General features: G+C 43.8%; 2 long non-coding RNA genes and 2 other non-coding genes across 4 annotated transcripts in view; 3 read left to right on the top strand and 1 right to left on the bottom strand.

The window, feature by feature from the left end:
* Positions 1–22,595, bottom strand: part of LOC133540928 (uncharacterized) — a 143,453-nt gene that overhangs the window by 85,052 nt on the left and 35,806 nt on the right. The window lies entirely within an intron of this gene.
* trnaa-agc (transfer RNA alanine (anticodon AGC)) lies at positions 1,133–1,205 on the top strand. The gene has a single exon. It is a non-coding gene; the product is annotated as a tRNA-Ala (tRNA).
* trnaa-agc (transfer RNA alanine (anticodon AGC)) lies at positions 2,800–2,872 on the top strand. The gene has a single exon. It is a non-coding gene; the product is annotated as a tRNA-Ala (tRNA).
* Positions 6,226–6,889, top strand: LOC133540927 (uncharacterized). The gene is made up of 2 exons (XR_009803763.1): positions 6,226–6,497; positions 6,763–6,889. It is a non-coding gene; the product is annotated as an uncharacterized LOC133540927 (long non-coding RNA).

Below are 22,595 nucleotides of genomic sequence, written 5' to 3'. Positions count from 1 at the left end.
CCAAAGTCTCAAACCTAACTTGATCATAACCCATGTGAGTAGAACACATTGACTATGGGTGTTGTTGATGTCACAGAAAACGTAACAACTTCATTTTACAGGGGAATTAGCTCAAATGGTAGAGCGCTCGCTTAGCATGTGAGAGGTAGCGGGATCGATGCCCGCATTCTCCAATATTATGTTCTTAACCGTATTCTTGTTGAAAAAAATCATTGTCTGAAATAGTTGTAGTAAACCCCAACCTCATATTGAACCCTAATTAAAAACCCTAATCGACATCAATGTTCATATTCTCTGTTGGTATTGTTCATGACGCTATTATTTTTGAAAAAAACAATAGTATGAATTAGTTTTTATAAACCAAAGTCCCGAACCTAACTTGAGCATAACCCATGTGAGTAGAACACATTGACTATGGGTGTTGTTGATGTCACAGAAAACGTAACAAATTTAATCTACAGGGGAATTAGCTCAAATGGTAGAGCGCTCGCTTAGTATGTGAGAGGTAGCGGGATCAACGCCCACATTCTCCAATATTATGTTCTTACCGTATTCTTCTTGAAAAAAATCTTTGTCTGAAATAGTTGTAGTAAACCCCAACCTCATATTGAACCCTCATAAAAACCCTAATCGATATCGATGTTCATATTCCCTGTTTTAGGTTTAATAAAACAAAGTCCCAAACCTAACTTGATCATAACCCATGTGAGTAGAACACATTGACTATGGGTGTTGTTGATGTCACAGAAAACGTAACAAATTTAATTTACAGGGGAATTAGCTCAAATGGTAGAGCGCTCGCTTAGCATGTGAGAGGTAGCGGGATCGATGCCCGCATTCTCCAATAATATGTTCTTAACCGTAATCTTCTTGAAAAAAATCATTGTCTGAAATAGTTGTAGTAAACCCCAACCTCATATTGAACCCTAATTAAAAACCCTAATCGATATCAATGTTCATATTCTCTGTTGGTATTGTTCATGACGCTATTATTTAAAAAAAAAAACAATAGTATGAATTAGTTTTAATAAACAAAAGTCTCAAACCTAACTTGATCATAACCCATGTAATTAGAACACATTGACCATGGGTGTTGTTGATGTCACAGAAAACGTAACAAGCTCATTTTACAGGGGAATTAGCTCAATTGGTAGAGCGCTCGCTTAGCATGTGAGAGGTAGCGGGATCGATTCCCGCATTCTCCAATAGTTATGGTCTTGATTGTATTCTTCTTGAAAAAAAATCATAGTCCGAAATGGATTTTATAAATCCTAACTCTAACTTGAAACCCCAATAGAAATTGGCTGTGAGAGGTAGCATCTTTCGAAAGCACCAACACATCCAAAACAGTGCTGCCAGGATCCTAATGATGGTCCACAAATATGAACACATTATCCCTATTCTCCGGCACACCACTGGGGTTTTTTGTATTGAGCTTTAGATTGGTCAGATCTAATCTAACTAGATCTGACCAATCTAAGGTAAACATGGAACAAACCGAGCAGTCCAGTTGTGATCAGTTGAATGTCCTGAGAATACCATGACCAGGGTGAATGACAACATCCATAGACAACTCTTCCAGTAGGTGAGGTCGATATCTTCAAGCATGTTTTGTCTTATCTTAACTCTCGTGTTGCCTCTGTTTGCACTGCTCTGTAAAATCTAAACATTGATTGATTGACAAGGCTTCTCAACGAAATTGACAAGATCTCAGGTTGGGGGGAACCTGCCTGTCTTGACGGAACGGTTGTTGCTGGACATATGACGGACTCTTGGGAGAAGAAGGAACGACGTGTGCCTGGCGAGGACGTTCAAGTATCTACCTAATCGGATTCTTTCCCTAGACGGGGGAATTAGCTCAAATGGTAGAGCGCTCGCTTCGCATGTGAGAGGTAGTGGGATCGATACCCATATTCTCCAAATGTTATATTCTTGATTGTGTCCTTTTTGGAAAATTAATCATTGTTTAGTTGATTTAGTAAATCCTTACTGAAACTTGAAACCCAAATACAAGTTGTCTCTAATACTAGATTGTTTGCTTTGCATGTGAGAGGTAGCGGCTTTTGAAAGGACCAACACATCCAAAACATCGTAACCCATGCGTGTAGAACACATTGACTCTGGGTGTTGTTGATGTTACAGAAAGCGTAACGGGCGGCTTGTTAAAGACAGGGGAATTAGCTCAAATGGTAGAGCGCTTGCTTCGCATGCGAGAGGTAGCGGGATCGATACCTGCATTCTCCACAAGGAATTTATTTAACTCTGTTCTTACTGAAGAAAAAAAAATCTCAAATGCTATATCATTTGCTTTGCATGTGTGAGGTAGCGACGTCAATGATTTCATTCTCTGTTGGTATTGTTCCTGAAGCAGTAATTTTTGCAATAAATCATAGTCTGGAATAGTTTTAGTAAACCAAAGTCTCAATTTGAAACCACAACCCTAGTCAGATCTTAACCCATAAGTGAACAGTCCAGTTTTCATCAATTGAATGTCCCGAGAATACAATGAGGTGTATGAATGACAACATCCATAGACAAAACTTCCTGTGGGTGAGGTCAATATTGGAAAATACGCGTTGGCTTTTAGCTTCAATGGAGGATTTAGTTTAAGTGTTAGAGTGCTTGCTTTACATGCCAGTAGTTGCCGGAATAATGAATATTAGTCTAAAATAGTTTTGATAAACCAAAGTCTCGAATCAAAACCCCAACCCTAACTTGATCGTAACCCATGTGAGTAGAACACATTGACTGTGGGTGTTGTTGATGTCATAGAAAGATTAACAGCCTGCTAACTAAACAGGGGAATTAGCTCAAATGGTAGAGCGCTCGCTTAGCATGTGAGAGGTAGCGGGATCGATACCCGCATTCTCCATAAGGAATTTACTTAACTCTGTTCTTATTGAAGAAAAAAAAAACCTGAAATGCTACATCGTTTGCTCTGCATGTGTGAGGTAGCGACATCAATGCTTTCATTCTCTGTTGGTATTGTTCCTGACGCAGTAGTTTTTGCAATAAATTATAGTCTGGAATAGTTTTAATAAACCAAAGGCTCAATTTGAAACCACAACCCTAGTCAGATCTTAACCCATAAGTGAACAGTCCAGTTTTCATCAATTGAATGTCCCGAGAATACAATGAGGTGTATGAATGACAACATCCATAGACAAAACTTCCTGTGGGTGAGGTCAATATTGGAAAATACACGTTGGCTTTTAGCTTCAATGGAGGATTTAGCTCATGTGTTAGAGTGCTTGCTTTACATGCAAATAGTTGCCGGAATGATGAATATTAGTCTAAAATAGTTTTAATAAACCAAAGACTCGAAATCAAAACCCCAACCTAACTTGATTGTAACCCATGTGAGTAGAACACTTTGACTGTGGGTGTTGTTGATGTCATAGAAAGATTAACAGCCTGCTAACTAAACAGGGGAATTAGCTCAAATGGTAGAGCGCTCGCTTAGCATGTGAGAGGTAGCGGGATCGATACCTGCATTCTCCAATATTATGTACTTAACCGCATTCTTCTTGAAAAAAATCATTGTCTGAAATAGTTGTAGTAAACCCCAACCTCAAATTGAACCCTCATTAAAAACCCTAATCGAGATCAATGTTCATCTTCTCTGTTGGTATCGTTCATGACGCTATTATTTATGAAAAAAATAATAGTTTAAATTAGTTTTAATAAACAAAAGTTCCAAACCTAACTTGATCATAACCCATGTGAGTAGAAAACATTGACTATGGGTGTTGTTGATGTCACGGAAAACGTAACAATATCTTTTATACAGGGGAATTAGCTCAAATGGTAGAGCGCTCGCTTAGCATGTAAGAGGTAGCGGGATCAATACAACCGCATTTTACAATATTATGTTCTTAACTGTATTCTTCTTGAAAAAAATAATTGTCTGAAATAGTTGTAGTAAACCCCAACCTCATATTGAACCCTCATTAAAAACCCTAATCGATATCAATGTTCATATTCTCTGTTTTAGTTTTAATAAAACAAAGTCTCAAACCTAACTTGATCATAACCCATGTGAGTAGAACACATTGACTATGGGTGTTGTTGATGTCACTGAAAACGTAACAACTTCATTTTACAGGGGAATTAGCTCAAATGGTAGAGCGCTCGCTTAGCATGTGAGAGGTAGCGGGATCGATGCCCGCATTCTCCAATATTATGTTCTTAACCGTATTCTTCTTGAAAAAAATCATTGTCTGAAATAGTTTTAGTAAACCCCAACCTCATATTGAACCCTAATTAAAAACCCTAATCGATATTTTCTGTTGGTATTGTTGGTGACGCTATTATTTTAAAAAAAAATAATAGTATGAATTAGTTTTAATAAACCAAAGTCCCAAACCTAACTTGATCATAACCCATGTGAGTAGAACACATTGACTATGGGTGTTGTTGATGTCACAGAAAACGTAACAACTCTATTATACAGGGGAATTAGCTCAAATGGTAGGGCGCTCGCTTAGCATGTGAGAGGTAGCGGGATCGACGCCCGCATTCTCCAATATTATGTTCTTAACCGTATTCTTCTTGAAAAAAATCATTGTCTGAAATAGTTGTAGTAAACCCCAACCTCATATTGAACCCTCATTAAAAACCCGGGTCTACATCAATGTTCATCTTCTCTGTTGGTATCGTTCATGACGCTATTATTTTTGAAAAAAACAATAGTATGAATTAGTTTTAATAAACCAAAGTCTCAAACCTAACTTGATCATAACCCATGTGAGTAGAACACATTGACTATGGGTGTTGTTGATGTCAAAGAAAACGTAACAATTTTATTATACAGGGGAATTAGCTCAAATGGTAGAGCGCTCGCTTAGCATGTGAGCGGGTTATGCTCTTGATTGTATTCTTCCTGAAAAAAATCATAGTCTGAAATGGATGTGTAAATCCTAACCTTAACTTGAAACCCCAATAGAAATTGGCTGTGAGAGGTAGCATCTTTCGAAAGCACCAACACATCCAAAACAGTGCTGCCAGGATCCTAATCATCAATCAATCAATGTTTACTTATATAGCCCTAAATCACTAGTGTCTCAAAGGGCTGCACAAACCACCACGACATCCTCGGTAGGAAAACTCACACCCAGTGGGACATTGGTGACAATAATGACCCAGTGGGACGTCGGTGACAATGATGACTATGAGAACCTTAGAGAGGAGGAAAGCAATGGATGTCGAGCGGGTCTAACATGATACTGTGAAAGTTCAATCCACAATGGATACAACACAGTCGCGAGAGTCCAGTCCAAAGAGGATCCAAGACACAGCAGCGAGAGTCCCGTTCACAGCGGAGCCAGCAGGAAACCATCCCAAGCGTAGGCGGACCAGCAGCGCAGAGATGTCCCCAGCCGATACACAGGCGAGCAGTACATGGCCACCGGATCGGACCGGACCCCCTCCACACGGGAGAGTGGGACATAGAAGAAAAAGAAAAGAAACGGCAGATCAACTGGTCTAAAAAGGGAGTCTATTTAAAGGCTAGAGTATACAAATGAGTTTTAAGGTGAGACTTAAAAGCTTCTACTGAGGTGGCATCGCGAACTGTTACCGGGAGGGCATTCCAGAGTACTGGAGCCCGAACGGAAAATGCTCTATAGCCCGCAGACTTTTTTTGGGCTTTGGGAATCACTAATAAGCCGGAGTCCTTTGAACGCAGATTTCTTGCCGGGACATATGGTACAATACAATCGGCAAGATAAGATGGAGTTAGACCGTGTAGTATTTTATAATGATGGTCCACAAATATGAACACATTATCCCTATTCCCCGGCACACCACTGGGGTTTTTTGTATTGAGCCTTAGATTGGTCAGATCTAATCTAACTAGATCTGACCAATCTAAGGTGAACATGGAACAAACCGAGCAGTCCAGTTGTGATCAGTTGAATGTCCTGAGAATACCATGACCAGGGTGAATGACAACATCCATAGACAACTCTTCCAGTAGGTGAGGTCGATATCTTCAAGCATGTTTTGTCTTATCTTAACTCTCGTGTTGCCTCTGTTTGCACTGCTCTGTAAAATCTAAACATTGATTGATTGACAAGGCTTCTCAACAAAATTGACAAGATCTCAGGTTGGGGGGAACCTGCCTGTCTTGACGGAACGGTTGTTGCTGGACATATGACGGACTCTTGGGAGAAGAAGGAACGACGTGTGCCTGGCGAGGACGTTCAAGTATCTGTAGCCGAGCTAAATTTAATTTAATTTTATTTTTAATTTTTGGTAATTTATTTCACATAATTTTATTTCACATCATTTTCTGTTGTGAACTTCCCCAAAAGTGTCTGTCATTGTAAATAGGTTCCGCCCTATTGTTTTCTATTACATACCTTTTTGTTTCCCTGGGGGGTGATTTGGCGTTGCACCTGTGTGACCAGCTTCAGTGAGCACTGACTCCTGCAGCTGTGGAGAGAGATACTGTGGACTGTATGTGACGCCCTTTTCTTTTTGTCCCTATGAAAAAGGTATGTCTGTTAATAAGTTTTGGCATTGTTTATTGTAAGTAAAAAAATATATAAAATGAGTTGATGTGAGTGGGGAAAAAAAGAGGTGATTTGCTACACATAATAAGGACCTTTTTTTTCCCTAATGTATATTTTTGCTGTCTGCTGATGTATATACTTTATCTACTGTTTTTTATTTCAATTAATTGGTTTTTGGACTATTTTGTGCTTTGTTTGCCTTTTCATTATTTTTATTATCATTATTGTTGTTGTTTCCTTTTGTAAGCATAAGTTTGAGTTTGAGTGAGCACTGACTCCTGCAGCTGTGGAGAGAGATACTGTGGACTGTATGTGACGCCCTTTTCTTTTTGTCCCTATGAAAAAGCTGGTGAATAAATCCTCCTCAACTCGAATCCTGTGGTTCATCACGAAGAAAAAAAGACACAACGCAGAACAGTGACTGTTGCAAAATGGTGCCGTGACCCGGATTCTTCTGATCAGCTGCTGCAGATCGCCGAGGTTATGCTGTGAGCAAGTAAGCGTATCGTACAGCAATCAGAAAGGATCCGTTGATCGTTGAGACGTTTGATAAAAAGTGATTTTGTTTGGCTGTGGCTGTGTTTTTCCACAACATATCATTACGTTTCCTCACATACAGTGTCTTTATACCACGTGTCTCTGTATAGTTAAATTTTGTTTCAACGTCATATTCTCACTGTTATATTAATTGTGTTTGAAATATAATGGATTTTACACCATTTGGGAGGGGTAGAGGGTGGGTGCAAGCAGGTACTGCAGCGCAAGCTAGGCAGCCAGGCTTTAGCAGCCCTGATGGTACCCCTGTAGCAAGGCAAATGTTTTCCACTCCCACCGCTGCTAATAATGACACCATGGCACAATTGCGTGACCTTTTGGGGGAGTTGGGAACCCACATCGGTGACACTGTTGTTAGCCGCATATTAGCCAACCAAACACCTCCCCCCACACTTAGTTGTCCACACCCCATGACTCCACCACCGCTCGAGCCCATACCTTCCCCAGCTGATTTGTCTCGACTGAACATTATGGTAAATGCAGCTGTCGAGGAACCGGTGATGTATAGGGGGGATGGCTCAGACAAATACACCGTACAAGAGTGGATAGATATGATGGACGCTTACCTGCATAAAAAGAATTGTCCGACTACAGAGCAGGCGGGTGAAATCCTCAGTCATCTTTTGGGACGAGCTAAGAGTATCGTTAAGGTGGGGCTGAAGAGTAGTGGTGATATAAACACACACCCTGAAGTGGTATACGATATACTCAGAAGATACTTCAGTGACTCTCCCATGTCTGGCCTACCGATGGCTGATTTCTATTCTACACAGCCTGACGCAAATGAGAACCCAGTTGATTACTGGGTTCGGCTCAATACAGCAGCCGAGCACGCTGACCAGCATCTGCGGAAAAGTGGAGAAAAGATGGAGAACATGTCAGCGCAAATTGCTATGATGTTCATCAGGAATTGCCCCAACTCCGAACTCTCCAGTGTGTTCCGATGTAAGCCTATCAGCAAATGGTCAGCCGTGGAGGTGCAAGAAGCTATCGATGAGCACCAGAGAGAGCATCAGGCAAGGAAGAGGGCCATGAGAGCAGAAAAGTTCAAAATGGTGACAGCAGCTACCACTACCTGTCAACCTGTGGTTGAGGAGCTGACTGCAATGAGGGTGGGCGTTCAAGAACCATCTACACAGACAAAGGTGAGTGCAGTCACCACTTCAGAAGCAGGGGCTTTAGAACGAGTACTAAGCATGCTAGAAGGCGTTTTGGCCAGAGCAGCCTCCCCGGTCCAACAGCCGACCCAGTGGACACGCCCCACTTCTTGCCGTGTATGTGGTGACAAAACTCACATCACACGTGAACACTGCATGAAAGACAAGAGGTGCTTTGGGTGCTTGGAACCTGGCCACACAAGGAGAGATTGCCAACGGGCCGCTCCACGCCAAACCCAAGCAGAGAACCACACACCCAACCAGGGAAACTGAGTCGCTCACACTGTGGAGGGCAAAGTGTGAGTACGTCATGTCAGACCCTCAAAACTGAAGAAGACATACATGCAATATATGAGAAGAGCTGCAAGACTGCACCGAATGGTAGTGTCATGATTTTCCAGAATATACACAAACTTGAGAAGGCAGATGATTTATTCTACACTGATGTGCTGGTGAATGACCAAGTTGCACTGTATGCCATGCTAGACACTGGTTCAATGGCTTGTACGATGAGTGAAGAAGCAGAAGAGGAGCTCCACAAGGCAGGGTTGCTGTCAGAGGGTGCCCAGTCCATCAAAGACATTTTTCTGGTGGGTTGTGGTGGTGTGCATGTGCAACCCAAGTGCATTCACCAGTTAAAGTTGAAAATCTACGGACAAGAAGCAATCGTGCCCACATTAGTTGTGCCAGGCCAGCGTGACCAAATGATAGTAGGTACCAATTTGCTGAAACACTTGCTACGCCAATTCAAACAAGATCCCAGCTATTGGCGCGTGATGAGTAAAGCTGACTCTACTGGTGAACCAGGCATCGAACAGTTTTTGAGCATGCTCTCGGGCATAACAAGATGGAAAGGTGACATTATCCCAGACGTCATTGGAACTGTGAAGCTTACTAATGCTGTGACACTGGTACCAAAACAGGAGCACATAGTGTGGGGAAAACTTCCTGGAAAGGCTCCTATCTCCGAGGGAAGTACCATACTGGTGGAACCGGCAAAATCCCACTCCAACCGGAAGAGCATCATGGTAGGAAGAACTGTGGCAGCAATGAGCGGAGACAGGTGGGTTCCTGTGAAGGTCGTGAACCCAAGTGATAAACCTGTAACACTGAGGAGGAACATGAAGTTAGCTGATGTTTCACCATGTGTGGCACTTGAAGACTTTGAGCTTGGAGTGGACTGTGTCGCCAACACAGAGCTAAAAGCACAAGGCCAAAGCGTAAGAGCAGACCCTGACCATGTGCCTGACACCTCTGTAAATCTCACCCTTCAGGATAAGCTTGCTAATCTTGGGTTGGACGACATAGACATCCACTCATGTGAAGTGTCCCCTTATTGGAAGAGTCAACTTGTGGAACTCATACAGAGGCATGATGATGTGTTCTCCAAGAACAAACTGGATTGTGGCCTAGCCAAAGACTTCGTCCACAGGATCCATCTGACCGATGAGCGCCCTTTTCGACTAGCATACCGCCGTGTCCCACCAAACCAATACCAGAAACTAAGAGAGGTCCTTTCTGAGATGGAGGAGAAGAACATCATACGCAAGTCATCAAGTGAGTGGGCCTCGCCATTAGTACTGGTTTGGAAAAAGAATGGGGAACTGCGCATCTGTGTGGACTACAGGTGGCTTAATGCACGCACTGTGAAGGATGCCCATCCAGTACCTCACCAAGCTGACTGTTTGGCTGCGCTAGGGGGAAATGCCATATTCAGCGCCATGGACTTGACATCGGGGTTCTACAATGTCCCCATGCACGAACAGGACAAGAAGTTCACTGCCTTCACTACACCAGTAGGCCTCCATGAATTCAACAGACTACCCCAAGGCCTGTGTAACAGCCCGGCAAGTTTCATGCGCCTTATGATGAGTGTCTTCGGAGACCAAAACTTCTTGACCCTGCTGTGCTACCTCGACGATGTTTTGGTTTTTGCCCCAAACGAAGAGGAAGCCCTCAAAAGACTCGAAATGGTCTTTAAGCGGTTGAAAGGACATGGGCTTAAGTTGGCCCCGAAGAAGTGTCATTTCCTCCGGCGAAGTGTCAAGTTCTTGGGCCATATCATTGATGAGAATGGGGTTTCGACTGACTCTGAAAAGATACAAGTCATCACAGACATGAGCGAAGCGGACTTGATGATGGAAGATGGAATCACACCTTCAGCAAAAAAGATTAAGTCTTTTCTTGGTATGGTAATGTATTACCAGAGATTCATACAAAACTGTTCCAGTAAGGCGAAGCCCTTGTTCTCTCTGACCGCCGCTGCGACTGGAAAAGCCAACGCAAAACGGGCTTCTCACTTTAAAAAGCTCAGCCCAGGTGATTGGGCTCAAGACCAGAGTGACGCATTCAACCAACTTAAGGCTGCTCTGTTGAACTCAGTTGTGTTGGCCCATCCGGACTTTGGTCGCCCTTTCATCCTCTCAACCGACGCTTCATTGGACGGATTGGGCGCTGTCCTCTCTCAAGTCCCTGAAGGAGGGAGCAAAGCACGTCCCATCGCCTTTGCAAGCAAAGCCCTGAGTCGCTCACAAACCAAGTATCCAGCCCATCGTTTGGAGTTCCTCGCTCTCAAGTGGTCAGTGTGTGACAAATTCAGCCATTGGCTGAAGGGAAACTCCTTTACTGTTTGGACTGATAATAACCCGCTGACCTACATCCTCACAAAGCCAAAGTTGGATGCTTGTGAACAGCGGTGGGTGTCGAAGTTGGCTCCATACGACTTCAGTATCCAATATATCCCAGGCAGTAAGAACATCGTTGCAGATGCCTTGAGCAGGCAACCCTTCATCAAGCCACGGGTCAGCGAGAGACTTATAGCAGAGCCATATAAAGCTCTCCTCGAGGAAGCGCAACATATCCGGGATGACAGGATACAGGATGTGTTTCGGCTGAGCACCAACTGCCAAGAGGTAAAACTGGGCGGATATGAAGTGGCATGCAGTTCAATGAGCAGTGAAGAAGTGACGGCAGTCCTGGATGGTCAGATTGGGTGGGGTGAGGGACCCAAAGGGAGAGTGATCTCCTGGCTGGCAAATGATGTACACAAGGTTGTTCCACCTGGGGAAAGTGTCTTACCTGTCTTCTCCCTTAAAGAACTTCAAGACAAGCAACAGGAAGATACTATACTGGCAAGAGTCATCCACTATGTGGCACGTGGCAGAAGGCCATCAAGAAGAGAAAGAGTTAAAGAGCCTCTCAAAGTCCAGAAGACTCTAAAGCAGTGGGAAAAGCTCAAGATGTTGGATGGCATCCTATATAGAGTGAGCAAAGATTCACTAACTGGGAGGAGGCGGTATCAGTATGTTGTGGCTGCATCACTGGCCAAGCAGGCTCTGCAGGGTGTCCATGATGAGGCTGGGCATCAGGGACAGCATAGGACTCTATACCTGGCGAGACAGAGGTTCTTCTGGATTGACATGGAACGAGATGTCCGTGAATATGTCAAGTCGTGCAAGCGCTGTGTGGTGAGCAAGACACCAGAACCTGAAGGGAGAGCGCCTCTCGAGAGCATCAAAACAACAAGCCCTCTCGAGATGGTCTGCATTGACTTTTGGTCAGCTGAAATCCCAAATGGAAATACTGTGGATGTCCTGGTCATCACTGACCACTTCACAAAAATGGCTCACGCTTTTCCATGTCATGATCAGTCAGCAAAGCAGGTTGCTCGTCAACTCTGGGATCGATACTTCTGTGTCTACGGCTTTCCAGAGAGAATTCATTCCGACCAAGGAGCCAACTTTGAGAGCCAGTTGATCCGAGAGTTGCTGCTGATCTCTGGGGTAAAGAAGTCAAGGACAACGGCCTATCACCCCATAGGAAACGGTGTAGTTGAACGATTCAACCGGACATTGGGAAGCATGATCAGAGCTCTCCCTCCAAGAGCCAAGCAAAAATGGCCCCAAATGTTGCAGACATTGACTTTCGCCTACAACTGCACCGCCCATGAGTCGACGGGTTATGCCCCGTTCTATCTAATGTACGGAAGAATTCCCAGACTCCCAGTTGACGTAATGTTCCACAATGTGGAGAGGGACTGTGACATTGTCGACTATGATAAATATGTCCTCAAACTGAGGGAAGAGTTAAAAGAGGCATTATCATCTGCCCAGGCAAATGCTGTCTCCAGTCAGCGTCATCAGACTGAACTATACAACAAAAGGACCAAAGGTCATGACATCGCTGAGGGAGACCAAGTACTTTTGTCAAACAAATGTGAAAGGGCACGCAAGAAGTTGTCGGACAAATGGGAGTCCGTTCCGTATGTGGTTGTCTCAAGAGACCCAAGGTGTCATACCTACCGGATAAGGAACACTTGTAGTGGTCATGAAAAAGTCGTCCATCGCAACCGCCTCTTGTGTACCAACTTTCTTCCGCTTAAGTTGGAGAATGAAGAGGATGTTGAATCATCATTCACTGAGTCATCTGAGTCAAGGCATGATGAGACACAAAGTCGGGTTTCGGATGTGGTGACGGGAGATGTCACAGAAGACCGAACAGCCAGTTGGGTTCTGGACAGTGCTTCTGCCAATTCGCCATCAGAATGTCTAGATGCTGATGAGGAGCTTGAAGAACCTGATCTGGATGAAAGTGTCAGCCAGAGGCCAATGAGTGTGTCAAGCATGATTGATGGGAGAGGCCATGGTGACGACGCCCCAAGCACAGGGATCAGTGTAGTCTCCCGTATAAGAACAAGGGTGGGTAGGCTGGTGAAACCTGTAGATAGGCTAATTCAGAACATGACCCAGAAGAAAATACCTGTTTGAGTTACAAACCTCTGTAAACCATCAAGTACCATAAGATAGTTGTTCAATCCAATGTTTGGGGTTGAACATGTATTACAGTAGCAGTGATAAATATTAGGTACTCCTTGTCTTGTAAAAGGTATATTTTTTTATTACCTTTGTAAAGTAATGTGTAAGGTGGTGTAAAAGGCACCTCTTTTTGCAAGTGTACCCAGGAGGGTTGCGCAGCCCTCCTCGGCCATTTTCTCAGTGATGTGAGTAACTAATAAGTTGCATAACATGAATGTATTAGAGTACTCTGCTTAGTCTTGAAGTATTTTGGTGAAGTTCAGAGGGGAGTATGTAGCCGAGCTAAATTTAATTTAATTTTATTTTTAATTTTTGGTAATTTATTTCACATAATTTTATTTCACATCATTTTCTGTTGTGAACTTCCCCAAAAGTGTCTGTCATTGTAAATAGGTTCCGCCCTATTGTTTTCTATTACATACCTTTTTGTTTCCCTGGGGGGTGATTTGGCGTTGCACCTGTGTGACCAGCTTCAGTGAGCACTGACTCCTGCAGCTGGTAAGTCATGCTTATGTCTCTCTCCTTTTTATTTCTTTATAAACTTTTTGCCTGTCACTTTTAAAGTATTTTCAAAGTGAACACTGTTTTGTGGCATGCTGTTAAGCATCCGGGTTGAATTCCCGAATTTTCATTTTATTAAAGTGTTGTAAAAAACGGACTTATTTGCTAAATGATGTGTGGATTAGCTTAATGCTAGCAGCAGTTGCTGCGGGGTTTCCTGGCCTCGTGAGTTTGTGCACGGGTCGGGGGTACTCTGCTGCGTCTGTGTGGACATCTTGTGTGCTGCTGTGCCATTAATGTGTGTGTTTTTTTCCTTTTTCTTTATTCTGTAGTGGAGAGAGATACTGCGGACTGTATGTGACGCCCTTTTCTTTTTGTCCCTATGAAAAAGGTATGTCTGTTAATAAGTTTTGGCATTGTTTATTGTAAGTAAAAAAATATATAAAATGAGTTGATGTGAGTGGGGAAAAAAAGAGGTGATTTGCTACACATAATAAGGACCTTTTTTTTCCCTAATGTATATTTTTGCTGTCTGCTGATGTATATACTTTATCTACTGTTTTTTATTTCAATTAATTGGTTTTTGGACTATTTTGTGCTTTGTTTGCCTTTTCATTATTTTTATTATCATTATTGTTGTTGTTTCCTTTTGTAAGCATAAGTTTGAGCTTCAGTGAGCACTGACTCCTGCAGCTGTGGAGAGAGATACTGTGGACTGTATGTGACGCCCTTTTCTTTTTGTCCCTATGAAAAAGCTGGTGAATAAATCCTCCTCAACTCGAATCCTGTGGTTCATCACGAAGAAAAAAAGACACAACGCAGAACAGTGACTGTTGCATATCTACCTAATCGGATTCTTTCCCTAGACGCGGGAATTAGCTCAAATGGTAGAGCGCTCGCTTCGCATGTGAGAGGTAGTGGGATCGATACCCATATTCTCCAAATGTTATATTCTTGATTGTGTCCTTTTTGGAAAATTAATCATTGTTTAGTTGATTTAGTAAATCCTTACTGAAACTTGAAACCCAGATATAAGTTGTCTCTAATACTAGATTGTTTGCTTTGCATGTGAGAGGTAGCGGCTTTTGAAAGGACCAACACATCCAAAACATCGTAACCCATGCGTGTAGAACACATTGACTCTGGGTGTTGTTGATGTTACAGAAAGCGTAACGGGCTGTAGGTGAGGTCAATTCTGGAAAATATGCAGCAGCTTTTATTTAAATGGGGGGTTTGGCTCAAGTGGTAGAGTGCTTGATTGACATGCAAGTGGTTGAATGACAACATCCATAGACAAAACTTCCTGTGGGTGAGGTCAATATTGGAAAATAGGCGTTGGCTTTTAGCTTCAATGGAGGATTTAGCTCAAGTGTTAGAGTGCTTGCTTTACATCCAAGTAGTTGCCGGAATGATGAATATTGGTCTAAAATAGTTTTAATAAACCAAAGACTTGAATCAAAACCCCAACCCTAACATGATCGTAACCCATGTGAGTAGAACACTTTGACTGTGGGTGTTGTTGATGTCATAGAAAGATTAACGGCCTACTAACTAAACAGGGAAATTAGCTCAAATGGTAGAGTGCTCGCTTAGCATGTGAGAGGTAGCGCGATCGATGCCCGCATTCTCCAATATTATGTTCTTAACCGTATTCTTCTCGAAAAAAATCATTGTCTGAAACAGTTGTAGTAAACCCCAACCTCATATTGAACCCTAATTAAAAACCCTAATCGATATTTTCTGTTGGTATTGTTCATGACGCTATCATTTTTGAAAAAAATAATAGTATGAATTAGTTTTAATAAACCAAAGTATCAAACCTAACTTGATCATAACCCATGTGAGTAGAACACATTGACTATGGGTGTTGTTGATGTCACAGAAAACGTAACAATTTCATTATACAGGGGAATTAGCTCAAATGGTAGAGCGCTCGCTTAGCATGTGAGAGGTAGCGGGACCAATGCCCGCATTCTCCAATATTATGTTCTTAACCGTATTCCTCCTGAAGAAAATCATTGTCTGAAATAGTTGTAGTAAACCCCAACCTCATATTGAACCCTAATTAAAAACCCTAATCGATATCAATGTTCATATTCTCTGTTGGTATTGTTCATGACGCTATTATTTTTGAAAAAAACAATAGTATGAATTAGTTTTTATAAACCAAAGTCCCGAACCTAACTTGAGCATAGCCCATGTGAGTAGAACACATTGACTATGGGTGTTGTTGATGTCACAGAAAACGTAACAATTTTAATTTACAGGGGAATTAGCTCAAATGGTAGAGCGCTCGCTTAGCATGTGAGAGGTAGCGGGATCAACGCCCGCATTCTCCAATATTATGTTCTTACCGTATTCTTCTTGAAAAAAATCTTTGTCTGAAATAGTTGTAGTAAACCCCAACCTCATATTGAACCCTCATAAAAACCCTAATCGATATCGATGTTCATATTCCCTGTTTTAGTTTTAATAAAACAAAGTCCCAAACCTAACTTGATCATAACCCATGTGAGTAGAACACATTGACTATGGGTGTTGTTGATGTCACTGAAAACTTAACAAGTTTATTTTACAGGGGAATTAACTCAAATGGTAGATCGCTCGCTTAGCATGTGAGAGGTAGCGGGATCGATGCCCGCATTCTCCAATAATATGTTCTTAACCGTATTCTTTTTGAAAAAAATCATCGTCTGAAATAGTTGTAGTAAACCCCAACCTCATATTGAACCCTAATTAAAAACCCTAATCGATATCAATGTTCATATTCTCTGTTGGTATTGTTCATGACGCTATTATTTTTGAAAAAAACAATAGTATGAATTAGTTTTAATAAACAAAAGTCTCAAACCTAACTTGATCATAACCCATGTGAGTAGAACACATTGACTATGGGTGTTGTTGATGTCACAGAAAACGTAACAAGCTCATTTTACAGGAGAATTAGCTCGATTGGTAGAGCGCTCGCTTAGCATGTGAGAGGTAGCGGGATCGATGCCCGCATTCTCCAAGAGTTATGGTCTTGATTGTATTCTTCTTGAAAAAAAATCATAGTCTGAAATGGATTTAGTAAATCCTAACCCTAACTTGAAACCCCAATAGAAATTGGCTGTGAGAGGTAGCATCTTTTGAAAGCACCAACACATCCAAAACAGTGCTGCCAGGATCCTAATGATGGTCCACAAATATGAACACATTATCCCTATTCTCCGGCACACCACTGGGGTTTTTTGTATTGAGCCTTAGATTGGTCAGATCTAATCTAACTAGATCTGACCATCCATCCATCCATCCATCATCTTCCGCTTATCCGAGGTCGGGTCGCGGGGGCAGCAGCCTAAGCAGGGAAACCCAGACTTCCCTCTCCCCAGCCACTTCGTCTAGCTCTTCCCGGGGGATCCCGAGGCGTTCCCAGGCCAGCCGGGAGACATAGTCTTCCCAACGTGTCCTGGGTCTTCCCCGTGGCCTCCTACCGGTTGGACGTGCCCTAAACACCTCCCTAGGGAGGCGTTCGGGTGGCATCCTGACCAGATGCCCGAACCACCTCATCTGGCTCCTCTCGATGTGAAGGAGCAGCGGCTTTACTTTGAGTCCCTCCCGGATGGCAGAGCTTCTCACCCTATCTCTAAGGGAGAGACCCAAACTCATTTGGGCCGCTTGTACCCGTGATCTTATCCTTTCGGTCATGACCCAAAGCTCATGACCATAGGTGAGGATGGGAACGTAGATCGACCGGTAAATTGAGAGCTTTGCCTTCCGGCTCAGCTCCTTCTTCACCACAACGGATCGGTACAACGTCCGCATTACTGAAGACGCCGCACCGATCCGCCTGTCGATCTCACGATCCACTCTTCCCTCACTCGTGAACAAGACTCCTAGGTACTTGAACTCCTCCACTTGGGGCAGGGTCTCCTCCCCAACCCGGAGATGGCACTCCACCCTTTTCCGGGCGAGAACCATGGACTCGGACTTGGAGGTGCTGATTCTCATTCCGGTCGCTTCACACTCGGCTGCGAACCGATCCAGCGAGAGCTGAAGATCCCGGTCAGATGAAGCCATCAGGACCACATCATCTGCAAAAAGCAGAGACCTAATCCTGCGGCTACCAAACCGGAACCCCTCAACGCCTTGACTGCGCCTAGAAATTCTGTCCATAAAAGTTATGAACAGAATCGGTGACAAAGGACAGCCTTGGCGGAGTCCAACCCTCACTGGAAATGTGTTCGACTTACTGCCGGCAATGCGGACCAAGCTCTGGCACTGATCGTACAGGGAACGGACCGCCACAATAAGACAGTCCGATACCCCATACTCTCTGAGCACTCCCCACAGGACTTCCCGAGGGACACGGTCGAATGCCTTCTCCAAGTCCACAAAGCACATATAGACTGGTTGGGCAAACTCCCATGCACCCTCAAGAACCCTGCCGAGAGTATAGAGCTGGTCCACAGTTCCACAACCAGGACGAAAACCACACTGTTCCTCCTGAATCCGAGGTTCGACTATCCGACGTAGCCTCCTCTCCAGTACACCTGAATAAACCTTACCGGGAAGGCTGAGGAGTGTGATCCCACGATAGTTGGAACACACCCTCCGGTCCCCCTTCTTAAAGAGAGGAACCACCACCCCGGTCTGCCAATCCGGAGGTACCGCCCCCGATGTCCACGCGATGCTGCAAAGTCTTGTCAACCAAGACAGCCCCACAGCATCCAGAGCCTTAAGGAACTCCGGGCGGATCTCATCCACCCCTGGGGCCTTGCCACCGAGGAGCTTTTTAACTACCTCAGCGACCTCAGCCCCAGAAATAGGAGAGTCCACCACTGATTCCCCAGGCACTGCTTCCTCATAGGAAGACGTGTTGGTGGGATTGAGGAGGTCTTCGAAGTATTCCTTCCACCTATCCACAACATCCGCAGTCGAGGTCAGCAGAACACCATCCGCACCATACACGGTGTTGATAGTGCACTGCTTCCCCTTCCTGAGGCGGCGGACGGTGGTCCAGAATCGCGTCGAAGCCGTCCGGAAGTCGTTTTCCATGGCTTCCCCGAACTCTTCCCATGTCCGAGTTTTTGCCTCCGCGACCGCTGAAGCTGCACACCGCTTGGCCTGTCGGTACCTGTCCACTGCCTCCGGAGTCCTATGAGCCAAAAGGACCCGATAGGACTCCTTCTTCAGCTTGACGGCATCCCTCACCGCTGGTGTCCACCAAGGGGTTTTAGGATTGCCGCCCCGACAGGCACCAACTACCTTGCGGCCACAGCTCCGATCTGCCGCCTCGACAATAGAGGTGCGGAACATGGTCCACTCGGACTCAATGTCCAGCACCTCCCTCGTGACATGTTCAAAGTTCTTCCGGAGGTGGGAATTGAAACTTTGTCTGACAGGAGACTCTGCCAGACGTTCCCAGCAGACCCTCACAATGCGTTTGGGCCTCCCAGGTCTGTCCGGCATCCTCCCCCACCATCGCAGCCAACTCACCACCAGGTGGTGATCGGTAGAAAGCTCCGCCCCTCTCTTCACCCGAGTGTCCAAAACATGAGGCCGCAAATCCGATGACACAACTACAAAGTCGATCATGGAACTGCGGCCTAGGGTGTCCTGGTGCCAAGTGCACATATGGACACCCTTATGTTTGAACATGGTGTTTGTTATCGACAAACTGTGACGAGCACAAAAGTCCAATAACAAAACACCACTCGGGTTCAGATCCGGGCGGCCATTCTTCCCAATCACGCCTCTCCAGGTTTCACTGTCGTTGCCAACGTGAGCGTTGAAGTCTCCCAGTAGGACAAGGGAATCACCCGGGGGAGCACTTTCCAGTACTCCCTCGAGTGTTCCCAAAAAGGGTGGGTACTCTGAACTGCTGTTTAGTGCATAAGCACAAACAACAGTCAAGACCCGTCCTCCCACCCGAAGGCGGAGGGAGGCTACCCTTTCGTCCACCGGGTTGAACTCCAACGTACAGGCTTTGAGCCGGGGGGAAACAAGAATTGCCACCCCAGCCCGTCGCCTCTCACTGCCGGCAACGCCAGAGTGGAAGAGGGTCCAATCCCTCTCGAGAGAAGTGGTTCCAGAGCCCTTGCTGTGCGTCGAAGTGATCTGACCAATCTAAGGTAAAGATGGAACAAACTGAGCAGTCCTGTTGTGATCAGTTGAATGTCCTGAGAATACCATGACCAGGGTGAATGACAACATCCATAGACAACTCTTCCAGTAGGTGAGGTCGATATCTTCAAGCATGTTTTGTCTTATCTTAACTCTCGTGTTGCCACTGTTTGCACTGCTCTGTAAAATCTAAACATTGATTGATTGACAAGGCTTCTCAACGAAATTGACAAGATCTCAGGTTGGGGGGAACCTGCCTGTCTTGACGGAACGGTTGTTGCTGGACACATGACGGACTCTTGGGAGAAGAAGGAACGACGTATGCAAGTCACCCTTCCAGTCCAGGACCTTGAAGATACAGTATCTACTTATTCGGAATCATGGCCAGAGAATATCTCCTGATTGGAGTAAATGTTGTTCAATTTTGTTGACAAATTGGAAGATGCTGGCAAAGTACAAAGTACCCTAAAGCTGCCACAAATGATTCAGGTTGGGAGGAACCTGCCTGTTTTGATGGAACGGTTGTTGCTGGACATATGACGGACTCTTGGGAGAAGAAGGAACGACGTGTGCCTGGCGAGGATGTTCAAGTATCTACCTAATCGGAATCTATTCCTAAACGGGGGAATTAGCTCAAATGGTAGAGTGCTCGCTTCGCATGTGAGAGGTAGTGGGATCGATACCCATATTCTCCAAATGTTATATTCTTGATTGTGTCCTTTTTGGAAAAGAAATCATTGTTTAGTTGATTAAATAAATCCTTACTGAAACTTGAAACCCAAATACAAGTTGTCTCTAATACTAGATTGTTTGCTTTGCATGTGAGAGGTAGCGGCTTTTGAAAGCACCAACACATCCAAAACGTTGTAACCCATGTGTGTAGAACACATTGACTCTGGGTGTTGTTGATGTTACAGAAAGCGTAACGGGCGGCTTGTTAAAGACAGGGGAATTAGCTCAAATGGTAGACCGCTTGCTTCGCAAGCGAGAGGTAGCGGGATCGATACCCGCATTCTCCACAAGGAATTTATTTAACTCTGTTCTTATTGAAGTAAAAAAAATCCTGAAATGCTACATCGTTTGCTCTGCATGTGTGAGGTAGCGACATCAATGCTTTCATTCTCTGTTGGTATTGTTCCTGACGCAGTCATTTTTGCAATAAATTATAGTCTGGAATAGTTTTAATAAACCAAAGTCTCAATTTGAAACCACAACCCTAGTCAGATCTTAACCCATAAGTGAACAGTCCAGTTTTCATCAATTGAATGTCCCGAGAATACAATGAGGTGTATGAATGACAACATCCATAGACAAAACTTCCTGTGGGTGAGGTCAATATTGGAAAATACGCGTTGGCTTTTAGCTTCAATGGAGGATTTAGCTCAAGTGTTAGAGTGCTTGCTTCACATGCAAGTAGTTGCCGGAATGATGAATATTAGTCTAAAATAGTTTTGATAAACCAAAGACTCGAAATCAAAACCCCAAACCTAACTTGATCATAACCCATGTGAGTAGAACACATTGACTGTGGGTGTTGTTGATGTCATAGAAAACGTAACAGTTTAATTATACAGGGGAATTAGCTCAAATGGTAGAGCGCTCGCTTAGCATGTGAGAGGTAGCGGGATCAATGCCCGCATTCTCCATTATTATGTTCTTAACCGTATTCTTCTTGAAAAAAATCATTGTCTGAAATAGTTGTAGTAAACCCCAACCTCATATTGAACTCTAATTAAAAACCCTAATCGACATCAATGTTCATATTCTCTGTTGGTATCGTTCATGACGCTATTATTTTTGAAAAAAATAATAGTATGAAATAGTTTTAAAAACCAAAGTCTCAAACCTAACTTGATCATAACCCATGTGAGTAGAACACATTGACTGTGGGTGTTGTTGATGTCACAGAAAACGGAACAATACCATTATACAGGGGAGGTGGCTCAAATGGTAGAGCGCTCGCTTAGCATGTGAGAGGTAGCGTGTTCGATGCCCGCATTCTCCAATAATATTTTCTTAACCGTATTCTTCTTGAAAAAAATCATTGTCTGAAATAGTTGTAGTTAACCCCAACCTCATATTGAACCCTCATGAAAACCCTAATCGATATCAATGTTCATAATCTCTGTTGGTATTGTTCATGACGCTATTATTTTGGAAAAAAATAATAGTATGAATTAGTTTTAATAAACCAAAGTCCCGAACCTAACTTGATCATAACCCATGTGAGTAGAACACATTGACTGTGGGTGTTGTTGATGTCACAGAAAACGTAACAATACCATTATACAGGGGAGGTGGCTCAAATGGTAGAGTGCTCGCTTAGCATGTGAGAGGTAGCGGGATCGACGCCCGCATTCTCCAATATTATGTTCCTCAACTGTATTCTTCTTGAAAAAAATCATTGTCTGAAATAGTTGTAGTAAACCCCAACCTCATATTGAACCCTAATTAAAAAAAACCTTATCGATTTCAATGTTCATATTCTCTGTTGGTATTGTTCATGACGCTATCATTTCCAAAAAAATAATAGTATGAATTAGTTTTAATAAACCAAAGTCTCAAACCTACCTTGATCATAACCCATGTGAGTAGAACACATTGACTATGGGTGTTGTTGATGTCACAGAAAACGTAACAACTTCATTTTACAGAGGAATTCGCTCAAATGGTAGAGCGCTCGTTTAGCATGTGAGAGGTAGCGGGATCGATGCCTGCATTTTCCAAGTGTTATGGTCTTAAAGCTGCCACAAATGATTCAAGTTCGGGGGAACCTGCCTGTCTTGACGGAACGGTTGTTGCTGGACATATGACGGACTCTTGGGAGAAGAAGGAACGACGTGTGCCTGGCGAGGATGTTCAAGTATCTACCTAATCGAAATATTTCCCTAAACGGGGTAATTAGCTCAAATGCTAGAGCGCTCGCTTCGCATGTGAGAGGTAGTGGG

Source organism: Nerophis ophidion, linkage group LG22 (genome assembly GCF_033978795.1).
Source record: "Nerophis ophidion isolate RoL-2023_Sa linkage group LG22, RoL_Noph_v1.0, whole genome shotgun sequence".
Taxonomy (NCBI): Eukaryota; Metazoa; Chordata; class Actinopteri; order Syngnathiformes; family Syngnathidae; genus Nerophis; species Nerophis ophidion.
The sequence above is the reverse complement of the archived record's forward strand: the minus strand, read 5'-3'. Positions and strand labels throughout refer to the sequence as shown.